General features: G+C 34.8%; 1 pseudogene; it reads left to right on the top strand.

The window, feature by feature from the left end:
* The first annotated feature begins 3,841 nt into the window (after positions 1-3,841).
* Positions 3,842-11,636, top strand: LOC113262352 (D-aminoacyl-tRNA deacylase 2-like; annotated as a pseudogene).
* Positions 11,637-13,444: the final 1,808 nt, after the last annotated feature.

The following is a 13,444-nucleotide window of genomic DNA, read 5'->3' as shown; positions in this document are numbered from 1 at the left end:
CTGCTAAGTGATATTTACTAATTCTTTGCACTTCTAATTTATTTCAAAGCCATTTAAAGTAATTTATTCCTGTATGTGGCTATGTCACCACTTGATTTACAGTTGGGTTTGTTTATATTTCTTTTCAATTTTTTTGGTGGAGGAGGCTTCTGTAAGTGTAAATTTCCTTTGCAACTATGTAAAATGTTTATATATTTTCTAAACCAAAACTATTGTAACAGGGTATATTTTGAGAAGACACCCTTCCATTATTGCCCTTGACCCTGTTCTTTTCCTCCCCCATAGGGAACCATTTTTATTAATTTTTAAATTCAATGAAGAGTTTTTCTTTTATTTCTTAGTTTCAATTTTCTTGTATCATGTTTATCTTAGGATTTTATAGAGGAATAAATTTGATATTAGCCTGAGTTGGTGCAGAAATTGTTAGGATGAAGCCCCTTTCAGTGAAGATAAAAAGTCTTCAGATGAAATGGTCTCCATATAAGCCAGTCTTCCCCCCGCCCCTCATCTCACTGCTTTTCTATCAGGCCTCTCTAAATTGGATGAACGGCTTTATGCTTCTTTTCTTCTTCATGAATACTAGTTGTTTCTACTGGAAGGTGCTCACTTCATTTCTATTAGGGTAGAAATCCTTTCAACAGGGAGCATGACTGAACAAAATAACTGTATGATTCCATTTCCCAAGTGAATGCAACCCCATGAGCTAGATTTTACCTTGCTGTTCTTCTCACTATTGATCATGATGGTACCTTGATTGACAAATTTCTCTTAGTTTGTGTATTACTCGGAGTTCTCCAGAAAAATAAAGCCATAGTAGATTCACATAAAGAGTTTGTAATAATTTAGCTCATGCATTTATGGAGACTGAGAAGTCCCATGATCTGCTATCTCCAAGATTGAAACCCCGGAAAGCCAGTCGTATAATCCTAGTCCTATCCTAAAGGCCTAGAAAACAGGGAAGCTGATGGTGTAAATCTCAGCTCAAGGGCAGAAGACTGATATCCTAGCTCAAGCAGGCAGGAAGGAAGCAAAAAGGGGCGAATTCCTCCTTCATATCCCTTTTTATTCTGTTGGAGCCCTCACAGATTGGATGATGCTCACCCACACTGGGGAGGGCTGTATTTAACTGAGTCTACTCATTCAAATGCTAATATTATTCAGAAACACTCCCAATGACACTCCTAGGAATAGTGTTTAATTTGGGCAACCCCTTGCTGGGTCAAAATTGACCCATAAAATTAACCATTATAATTTATCCGCTTCCCCACTAAAGACTCAGCTTTATGAAAGACTCAGCTATGTTGAATGTGTTCTTCATTCTGTTCCTTGTAGCTAGCATACTGCCCAAGCCACTTTTTGTCATACAATGAGCTCTTACCCTCTGAAATTCAAATGCTTACTTGGGAGTGAGCTGCTGTCCTATATACAAACTCCTTATGAAGAAGTATGAAGATATAGGAGATGACCAGTATGACAAAAAAAAAAAAAAAAGACAAGTTTGTTACCTATACATGCATCATTTTATCTTAAGGACATATATCTGAGGCATACCCGTATCCCTGTACTCTTAGCAACAATTAGGCTTTTATAAAATTTCAACCCCTTTCTCTTCTCTTCTAAAAACCTGTTTCTTCCCCAGTTTTTGAAATTTTGCTTATTAGAATCATCAGTTTCTCAAGTTACAAACATAGTATACCACATCCAGCTGTTTACCAGGTGATATTGATTCTATTTTAGGATTATCTCTTGAATTCAATCATTCTTTTCTTTATGTATGCCTGCTTCCCTTGACTTAGTTTAGACATTAATTTTCTCTTTCCTAATCACTGTCTACAGTCTTTTGTCCAATATCTCTATAGCGGCCTGTTTTACTCTTTCATCTGCCTTAATGAAGCTTGCATTTCTTTGTATAAAATGTATCCTTCATATCACTGTTTGGTTTTAAAAAGGATGCTTTTTAACATATAGGATTATGTCTAATCTCTTTAACATGGAAATGAAATATTTCAGAATTTGTCCCTATCTACTTTTTCAAATATTTTCTATTTTGTAACCTATGTTCCAAGCTTAGTAAGTCTCTGTTAATTTCCTCTATATATGATGATCTTACATGATTCTTTGCCTTTAAGTATGTATTTTCTTCTGTTTGAAAAACCCTATCTTGCTCTCTGCCTGAAATATATCTACTTATTTTTCAAAAGCACAGATAAATTATTATATTCTACTTTGATAATGTCAGATCCTACAGAGAATTAGTCGCCTCATTTTCTCTAAAAATGATATCAACAAGAATAATTAGACTTTCATGTGCCATTTGCTTCCCATCATAATTGTATCAAATTCTTAAAACCATAGTTTTTCAGGTGATAACACTGAGAGGTTTGGAAACATTACTTAATTCAGCCAAAATAATATAAGCTGAGGCCCTACCACTTAATCAATACTTTATTTATTTTTATTATTTTTTTAAAGATTTTATTTATTTGTGTGTGAGAGAGTGCACTAGTGGGGGAACAGCAGCCAGAGGGAGAAGCAGGCTCCTAATCAACACTTTAAAGGCTCCTGAATTAGTGGATTTGTAAAGAATTTTTCATATTTAGATACACATCAATTCTCACCACACATTGTTCATTTAGCTGTGCTGCTTCTCATCTGCTTATCTCCCTATCTAAGAAGACCTTCTTTCTCATTACTATTTACCTTATTTCCAGTCTAATTTCTCTGAGCTAACCTGAAAAGGAATAGACCTTTTCAAGTTCTCTATTTCCTATTTTTAACCATACCTAACGTAGGCTCTTTGTGTCCATAAGCAGTGTGTGCCTCCCAATCTCTAGTTCTCATAAATGTTTTCAGTTAATTTCCTATCAAATTCTTGATCTTCTATTTTCCACCGAGTTCTCTTGGCTTCCAGGTTCCGAGCTCCGATCTATTGCTTGAGTTACAGTTACATCCTTTCGGTCTGTCTTGATTTCTTGCTTACTGTATTAGTAAGCACATAGGCTATATAGGGCTGAGTATGTAGTAACAATGAGACCTGGACATTCAAAGCTAAAATAAGATACATACTTGCTTAAGTTGCACATATATCTAAGGCTATGTTGGCTCAGTTCTAGGATATCATTCAGTAACCAAGACCCCTTATAAATCTGCCCATATGCCAAAGTGTTGTCCTGATCTGCATGGTCCAAGATAAAGTACTACTAGGTCTGTTTTCTAACTTTTTTTTTTCTGGGGAAGACAATGCAGTGCAATGGTAAATCAAAAGTTGCAAATACCACCTCTGTTCATATCCCATTAGTGTGGACACAGTGACATGACCATGTTGGACTGCAAGAGGGGTTGTAAAATACAATCACACGGTAGAACGTCTGAAGGAAAAAAAAGAGAATAGAAACTAAGTGTTAGGGGCGCCTGGGTGGCACGGCGGTTGGGTGTCTGCCTTCAGCTCAGGGCATGATCCCGGCGTTATGGGATCGAGCCCCACATCAGGCTCTTCTGCTATGAGCCTGCTTCTTCCTCTCCCACTCCCCCTGCTTGTGTTCCCTCTCTCGCTGGCTGTCTCTATCTCTGTCGAATGAATAAATAAATTTAAAAAAAAATCAAAAAAAAAAAAGAAGAAACTAAGTGATAATCACTACTATGTATTATGCTTATCTGTTTATTATTCTGAAACTATGATTAATTTATCATATAGTTATCCATTTATTTAGTAGGAAATTCCACACTTGAACTAGAAAGTCCTGAGATTGAGTCCTAGCACAGCCATGAAAAACTTTGGACTTGGACATGACATTTTCTGAACTGCATTTTTTGTTTTGTTTTTGTTTTTGTTTTTGTTTTAATGGCCGAAACTAGAGTTTGTGGAAATTTTATCAATATACATTGAGTTATTTTTAAGGTATTATCCACTGCGTATTTCAGGAACGTCATGCACGGTAACAAGAGAAGTTATTAACCTCTTCATTTTACCAACAACTCATTTTTATTAAAGAGACTATTCTTTATCATTAAAAGGGAAAGTGATTTAAAATAATGAGAAATATTCTGTTACTAAAAGGAAGAAAGAGAGAATGAATATTAGGATAATTAATGCTTAAAGAAGAAACCTAAAATTACCAATACTCTCATGACCATATCATCTCTCCCATAGACTTGTTCTGTGATCTTGAGCTTTCTGTCTATTCTCTTTTGGACTTAGTTTTCTTATTTATAAACTGAGATGGTTAGATTTGACGATCTCCAAGTTTCTTCCCTTTACTAACATTTCGGATTCTCTTGTAAAAAAAAATGCATTTATTAAACTTTTTATTTATATGTATAGGAAATAATACATCATTCCTATTGTAAGGCAGTTTGCTATAGGTTGATGATTAACTGTTGAACAAAATAGACCTAGAGTCCTCTGTTAAAAAACTTATTCTAATAAGAAGATTGGTAATGGGGACACCCGGGTGGCCTAATCGGTTTAGTGTCTGCCTTCAGCTCAAGTCGTGATTCCAGGGCCCTGGGATCGAGTCCCACATCAGGGTCCTTACTCAGTGGGGAGCCTGCTTCTCCCTCTGCTGCTCCCCCTGCTTGTGCTCTCTCTCTCTCTCTGACAAATAAATAAATACATCTTAAAAAAAATTGGTAATGAAAATTAGGGGAAAATGATAATGGAGTAATTACTATCAGAAAGTGTCAAAGCCAGGCTTAAAAGAAAGAAAATGTATATATTTATAAAATCTGTGGTTTTCAATAACATAAACTGTTACATACATAGTTTCTTAAAAACTTAGGTCTTGGGATAATGTATAATTAAAACACAGCTTAGGGGCATGTGGATGGCACAGGCAGTAGAGTGTCTGACTTTTGATTTTGGCTCAAGTTGTGATCTCTGGGCGTGAGATCCAGCCCCGTGTGGGGCTCTGTGCTGAGCACAGAGTCTGCTTGTTCCTCTCCCTCTGCTTTCTGCCCCCACCTCTCCCTATATATGTATCTATCTCTAAAATAAATAAATAAAATCTTAAAAAAAAACCACATCTTAAATATTTCCCTAATGAATTGACTCATACATTTTATCTTACCCCGCTTCTACCCATTCCCCCACCTATAAAACATATTATATAAATCTCTATGCGGTAGTATAGAACTCAAACATAATCGCCTGCATCTTCTTACTTTAGATGATATTCCACAAAAGTGTGCAATGACATCCAGACAGCTGTTACATTTAAGTCTATTACTGATGTGATTAATAAGTCTTTTGATACTGAATGATACTGGAAATACAATAATTATTCTCTATTGAGTTCACATACTGTCTATAAATATATTCTACCTATGAAAACACTTTGCCTCCTAGCATCATTATAGGATATTAGTTATATGTGCCAGTAAAAATGTCATAGCACAATAAATTTTAAATACACATGTGAAGTATAATTTGACATGGTTCGATATCTTAAAGTATGCATTTCATTATATCTTTATTCCAAGGCACTTCTCCAACTTTGAATTACTGACTAGCTGAATAAGTGAAAATTTATTAACTACCATCTAGTCCTTTTCAATTAGTTCACATTAACTTTCTAATCTTAGAGGCCATTGAGATGTACCCAGGTATAAATTTTCTATTTTGTCACTTAATCTTAGTATCCATCTCTAAATTGGCATTATCGTAATAAAAACTAGTCTTTATGGAGATCCATTTGTGTGCCAGTTACAGCACTAAATTATTCTTTAACCTTCATCCAACTTGATGAGTTAGGTTGTTGTATTATGCTCAGTTGATTGTGACTGGAAAGTTAATCCAAATTTATGATTATAACTATACACTGTAACTATGTTTATTTGAAAAGATGCTAAAATGCAGAGTTTCTCTCAGAAATAGAGTTCTAACACTATTCTGGTTTTTGTTGTTTTCTGTAAGTATAGAAGATCTTCTGCTAATTCAACAAGGCTACCACATATTAACTTTCCCCCCAATTCTGTTCTAGTCACATATATGTGAATAGATGAAGCAACGTTCATTTACAGTCAGTATTCTATGTATCTTACTTACATACAGAAAAATATTTTAGAGTGCTAAGCCTTAAGAAATTCTTAGGCACCCCAAACAGCTAAAAGTTAAGACCACTAGCTTTCAGCAGTAAAACATTAGTTTGATGAGTTCTGTTCATTTTTATATTTGGCTTCTTTCTAGTTTAAAATTTTAACTTGTGTTGTCTGTGTAGATATTCACTGTAGATGATTTAGAAGATACAGAAAACTATTAGTTAAGATGTGGGCTATACTCTGAGAACAGATAGCAGTGGCTTAAACAACATAATATCATACTCTTTTTTTCTAAAACAGCTGAAATGCTAGGTGACTTGGAGGGAGAGTGGCATCTTCTACATTGCTGTGCTACCATTCCCTAGGATGTTGCTGACATCATGTTGCATCCGAATCAGACTGAGTGTCAGACAACATGCTTGGAGGGGGAACATTTTCTTTACAGAAATTATTAGAAAGTCACATCTTCATCTGCTCCTATCTTACTGGACAAAAGTTAGACATACAGCAATTTTGAATTGCAGGAGTCTTGCTAATATGGTCCCTAGCTGCGTGGTCAGGTGTCCAGCTAAAATTATCAATGTTCTATTATTTAAAAAAAGAAGAAGAAGGAAAGGAGAGTGGATATTGGGATCAGTAACCATGAAAGACAAGTACCTATAATCTCTGTGATTTTTTTTTTTTTAAGCAGGGGAGGGTCAGAGGGAGAAGGAGAGGGAATTTTAAGCAGGCTCCATGCCCAGTGGGGAGCCCGACAGGGGGGCTTGATCTCACAACCCTGAGATCATGACATGAGCTGAAATCAAGAGTTGGATGCTTAACCAACTGAGCCACCTAGGCTCCCCTTTCTGAGATTTTTAATATTAACTTCTAATTAGTATGATTAATGCTGAAATAAACATACGGAATTCACTAATTATTCCACAGGCTTGGTGGTCTTAAGATAGATTCCTGAAAATGTAAATTCTGGGTCAAACTGTATGGCAAACAAACAACATTATAATTGTGCCTAAATATATCTTATAAAAATAGTACTAGTTTATGCTTTAACATGATTTGTTTGAAAACTGATATATTTGCAGTACATATTTACAGCTCTTAGCAAATGTGACAGGCAAAACACTTAAAAATGTACATTACTTTCCTTTTTAACCATTATCTATTTCCGAGTTAATTGACCAATTTTATTTGCTCTCCACATTGTCTCCTCATGCATCTTCTTATTTTACGCAGAATTTAATGTTTCTTACTAATTTATATGAACTTCATATATATCATGGATAGTAACACTTCACTAATTATGTTTTTTAAAAAATATTTTCCTTTGCTGCTTTTCTATGATGTTTTAGAACTTTCAAAGCTTTATGTTTCTAGTACTCAAACCCATCAATAATATTCTTCAAGGGTCTCATCCTTGAAGTTTAATTGAGATGTAATTGACATACACACTGCATAAGTAAAGTGTACAGCATAATGATTTCACTTATATATACTGTGAAATGATTACTATAGAAATTTTAGTTGATATTGATCATCTTGTATAGGTACAAAAAGTTTGCTTTTTCCTTATGATGAGAACTCTTAGGATTTACTCTCAACAACGTTTATTGTGCCAAACAGCAGCGTTAGCTCTAGTCATTGTGTTGTACCTTACATCCCTAGTACTTATAATGGAAAATTTGTATCTTTGGCCACTTTCTCCATTTCCCCCTCCTCCCACTCCAATTTCTGGTAATCATAAATCTGATATATATGAATTCTTTTTATCTATTGATTGATTGATCTATTTTTAAATTTGCAACACATGAGAACATACAGTATCTGTCTCTCTTCCTCTTTCTACTTTTTCTTTTCTTTCCTAGAAGTTTGTACCTCTTAATTCCCTTCATATACTTTGCCCACCCACAGCCTCTCCCTGCTGTGGTAATCCACATGTTGTTCCTTGTAACTGTTTGTTTTATTTTGTTTGTCTCATTGTTTAGATTCCACATATAAGTATTTGTCATTCTCTGATTTATTTCACTTAGCATAATGCCCTTTAAGTCCCTCCATGTTGTCATAAATGGCAAGATTTCTTTCTCCTTTATGGCTGAGTAATATTCCATTGCCCAGCCATACCTTGGAAATGCTGCAGGTTCAGTTCCAGACCACTGCAGTAAAGTGAACATCACAAAGTGAGTCAAATGAATTTTTCTGGTTTCTAGTCCATATAAAAGCTATTTTTATACTTTAGACTATTAAGTGTGCAATATCATTATACCTAAAAAAACAATATATGTACCTTAATTAAAAAATACTTTATTGCTAAAAAATGCTAACCATCATTTGAGCTTTCAACAAGTCATAATCGTTGATCACAGATCACCGTAACAAATATAATAATGAAAAGGTTTGGAGTATTAAAAGAATTACCAAAATGTAACACAGACATGGAGTGAGCAAATACTATTGGCAAAATGGTGCTGATAGATTTGCTCAATGCAGGGTTGCCATAAACCTTCAATCTATGGAAAAGGCAGTACCTACAAAGTGCAGTACAGTAAAATGAGCACAGTAAAATGATATGTCCAATAAACGAGATGTGTTTGTGTGTGTGTGTATATATGCACATACATATATTTACATGTATATACACACATATATCATTTTATTCATGTATCAGTGGACACTTAGGTTACTTTCCTATCTTGGCTGTTGTAAATAATGCTCCAATGCACATGTATCTTTTTGAACTGATGTTTTTGTTTTTTTGGATAAACATCCAGAAATGGAATTGCTTGATAATATGATAGTCCAATTTTTAATTTCGAGGAACCTCCATACTTTTTTCCATAATGGCTATACAAATTTACATTCTTTCCAACAATGCTCAAGGATTCCCTTTTCTTTATATTCTTGCTAACCCTGGTTATTTTTGTCTTTTTGTTAATAGCCGATCTGACAGGTGTGAACTAAAATCTCATTGCGGTTTTGATTTACATTTCTCTGATCATCAGTGAGCATCTTTTCAAATACCTGTTGGCCATCTGTATGTCTTCCTTGGAAAAATGTCTATTCAAGTTCTCTGCCCATTTTTAATTTTTTAAATATTAAGTAGTATAAATTCTTTATGTATTTTGGATATTAACCCCTAATCGGATATATGGTTTCCAAATATCGTCTCCCATTCATTTGATTGCCTTTTTGTTTTGTTGATGAGTATTTGTCTTTCTCTGTTTGACTTTTTTCACTAAGCATAATGCCCTTGATGTCCGTCCATCTTGTTGCAAATGACAGGATTTCCTTCTTTTTTATGGCTGCATAATATTCCATTCTGTATGTGTATATACACCATAACATCTTTATCCACTGACTCACTGATACATGCTTAGGTTGTTTCAATTTTTTGGCTATTATAAATAATGCTTCTACAAACATGGGGGTACAGATCTCTTTTCAACATAGTGTTTTCATTTCCCTTGGATGTATTTCCAGAAACGGAATTGCTGGATAATATGGTAGTTCAATTTTTATTTTTTTGTGTGTGAGGAATTTGAGGTTCTTTTTTATGTTTGTTCCCTTTTTCAAGACTGGTAACACATTCATCCATTTTACTTTTCTTCCTAAAAGTACGTGGCTTTGTTTTGTTGTTGTTATATAACAATACATGTGAATGGTTAAAAAATATACATACAAGTTACCCCAATTAAAAAATACATGCCAGTCACCATTAACCCGTTGGTAATTTCCTTGCATGTTTTCTACAGATGAATAGAAAGTATGGTTTATAAAGTTTTAATAGAAATTCTGTATTATAGGAATCAGTCAATGTAGCAATTAATTGTGCAACATCTACTTTTTAAAAAATATCTTCACATCGCTTTGCAGGTTTGGATTTAATAACTTGCAGAAATGGAGCTAATCGAGTGTTTTTTATAAGGCTGTGCCGTGGTTGGATTTATGTAGGGACTTTGAGATCTCTGCACTAGATTCTATATTCATAAATCAAAAAGAAATGAACTGTTTTTTTGGTATTATCTAGTGACTAACTTGAGGGAGGGTGTAGGTGAAGAAGTAATACTCTGCCTAATACCTCATCCTTCCTGTGTAGATGGTCAAGGCTCAAGCTCATACCGTATATGGTGACCTGAAACTTTGCAGAGGAGAAAAGACAGATTGGTCAATATCAAAGTTTCCATGATAGTGGCCCTTGAATTAAATTGTCATGTGTTCAGGTTCCTTTCATATGTAATAGTGACAGGTTTTATTGTATAGTGAAACATGCATGTTGAAATATCTAAGAGAATTTATTTATTGACCACTCTTTTCTAATTTTATTATTTACATTTGAATTAGAAAGCAATAATTGATGAATGACTTTTATTATTTTAGGAGCTACTACTTGACCTCTAACACAGATTATAGAAGTCTTACTAAGCAGGAGAACACAGCTTTAGATGAGGACTCAGAAACTGTTACCTAACCCTCTAATATTGAATGGAACTACCTGAGAGAGGGTATTTAAAAATTTTTAATTCACTAAAAAATTCAGGCTTTTGAAATCTATATTTAGAAGTCATAAATATAAATAAATACATAAATCCTGTACCAATGTCCTAGCACAGGCTGCTATAAAAAAATGCCATGGGTAAGGTATCTTAAATAACAGACATTTATTTCTCACAGTTCTGGATAGAAGTCTGAGATCATATGCCAGCATCATTAGAATAGGGTGAAGACTCCCTTCCTGGCTTGCATTTGGCTGCTTTCTTGCTGTATCCTCAAAAGATGAGGAGGTAGATAGAAAAGAGAAGAAGGGAAGCAGACTCTCTAGTCTCTTCTTACATGGGCACTAATCCCATTCTGAGGACTGCAGCCTCATGACCTCATCTAAGCCTTATTACCTTCCAAAGGCCCCACATCCAAATACTATCACATTGGGACTGAGGACTTCAACTTGTGAATTTTGGGTTAATGACGTTTAGTCATTAACTACCAGAAACTGTACTCAAAATATAATTCTTCCATAGGTGACATGTAAATTATCATTGGTAAAAACTTAAGTGGCCTTGAGCACAGGACCTGAACCTGTTGCATTAGAACAGGTTGGAACCCTGGCTGAGAGCGGCAGCTACCTCAGGCCCAGGGTGTTTCTCAGCAGTGCCTGCACGCCTAGCTGCAAGTAAACCCAGCTGTGGGATCACCAAGACCCAGTGGGTGGAGGTTCAGAGAGGTTTAATGACCTATGTGTGTTTTGTTTTGTTTTTTCCAAGGGAGCTAATAAAGAACTTCTTCCCAAAATGGTTAATACACTGTTAAATATGAAACTAAGGGAAACAGAAAATGGCAAGCATATATTGGGTCTACCTGGTAACGTTCTTATCATCCCTCAAGCCACCTCTGGGAGGGGAGAATAAAAGGAAGAAACATGCAGTATCACTCTAACTCTGGAAAAGGGGGTTAGAACTTTATTCCCACTTTGTGACTCTATGTGAAAAAGAATTCGCTGCTAACAGCAAGAGCAATGAAGCTGGGCTGTGGTGGAACATAGTACTTACAGGAAAAGGCAGGTGTTAAAGCTGGATACCAGTGGACCATACACACACCTAATAGAGTTTTAAAGAATTAAAAGTTTCTACAGTTGTTTTCCGGTATAAAAATAATCTAGACCACAATTGGATTTTCTTCTCTTCTTGAATACACTAAATGTTCAGCCTTTTTTAGATAAGAAAATCCTGGGTCCCATCCATAACTCTGCAACCTGCTAATTAGATGACCTTGCCAAGGCACCAAATGCTGGATCTCCATCACATTTCATCCTGCTTTCCCCAACGCTTCCACTTGAAAATTGGAAAAATGCTTTCTATTCACTTTATAGTAATTGTGGAAATGCTCTTAGAGAGCTGTATTTATGTATTTTGCAGTGAAGAATTTTGTGCAATCAAGAAAAATATATTTCTTATACCCTCAAATGTATGTAGTATGTAATAAAAATAACTATTTGCATTAAAATTAGGTAAAATCTCACACAAACTGAAAAAAAATTAAATGGTCTTTGTTCTCACAAAATGCACGGACAATCCTATAGGTCTTGTATAATACTGTAGAAGCATCTTTATTACTGCCTAAGTGATTTACAGTCCTGTGATATAACCACCACTGCTTCAGTAAACAAAAGAAAGCAATTTTAAATTCAATTATTAAAATGCTAACATTAGTTTGAGATGGAACCAAACAGAAAATCATTTTTTGTCCATGGCTTAAAAGTAACATTATCCACAGTATGAAGTAACTTGAAACCAATATGGAGCCAAATGTAATGAAATTGAATTACTTTATTTTTCTTGATGTATTCCAAGAGTTGTATTTTACTGAATTCAAAACTAGTCTCACCTGAGACTTTTCCAGGAAGTCTCCTCTTATAAGCTCTTATTTCAGATAGAAATATACAGGTGAACCATTCATTTCTTCAGCTAATGAGTAAATTTTGTTGAGCACCTCTTGTATGACATGTACTATTCCGAACACACGTATAGTTTGCCTAGTACATTTCTCCTTCTCTTCCATCTTTTCCTCTGCTTCCTTTAGAGAGTTGACCAGAGATTTTAAAAATGTGTAATTGTGTACAAATGCTAGGTTGCATTTTTTAAATTTATTAACATTTTAAAACTTGAGATTCACTGTAGATTTGATGATATGTCCTCATCAGTTTAATGGGTAATGTTTATTTCTTAGTGGTTCACTAATAATGGTGAATCTCATAAGTGTCCTCTTGTTGTAATGAAATATAGTATAGCAAAGCACTTAGAATAAGCACCTAGCTGCGGGCATGTGTCCAGTAAAGGTTAGCTCTTAATGTGCCATGCTAATCACAGACTGGTATACAAAAATAAATAAATAGTGCAAAATGCTTTTTCCCCTTATAATTGAGTGTGATAGAAGAAAAATAACACATCTGAACTCTCTCTCTCAATAACAGCTATTTAAAATCTTTTCAGTCTCCTCTAGTCTTTCCTCTCTTAATTTCTTTCTCCCCATTGCTGCGCTCTTGGTGTCCTTTTAAACACCAGGTTCAAATGCAAACAAAAAAGTTCTACCACTATGTACTGCCTAAATAGAAAAAAAAATAGAGTAAAATCATTTTCCATTAAAAGTGATTGAACTGATAACTCATTTTCTATTAAAGAGGGCTCAAGTAGGTCAAAGGTCTGAGGTCTACTTGTCACCTCTTTTTCTATGTATATTAGATCCCTAGGAGAATGTTTTCTAGTCCAAGACCTCTCTACATTTTGAGAACTCCCAAATTAATTCTCTAGTCTACATTTCTTTCCTGAAATTTACATTTAAATATCTACCTACGTAGTGTATCTATATGTATCCTAACCGATATCTCAAATCTACAACATCTGAAAGTTTAGTTTTTGGTATT

This window comes from Ursus arctos, unplaced genomic scaffold, assembly GCF_023065955.2.
Source record: "Ursus arctos isolate Adak ecotype North America unplaced genomic scaffold, UrsArc2.0 scaffold_9, whole genome shotgun sequence".
Lineage (NCBI taxonomy): Eukaryota > Metazoa > Chordata > Mammalia > Carnivora > Ursidae > Ursus > Ursus arctos.
This window is presented reverse-complemented; position numbering and strand designations above follow the sequence as displayed.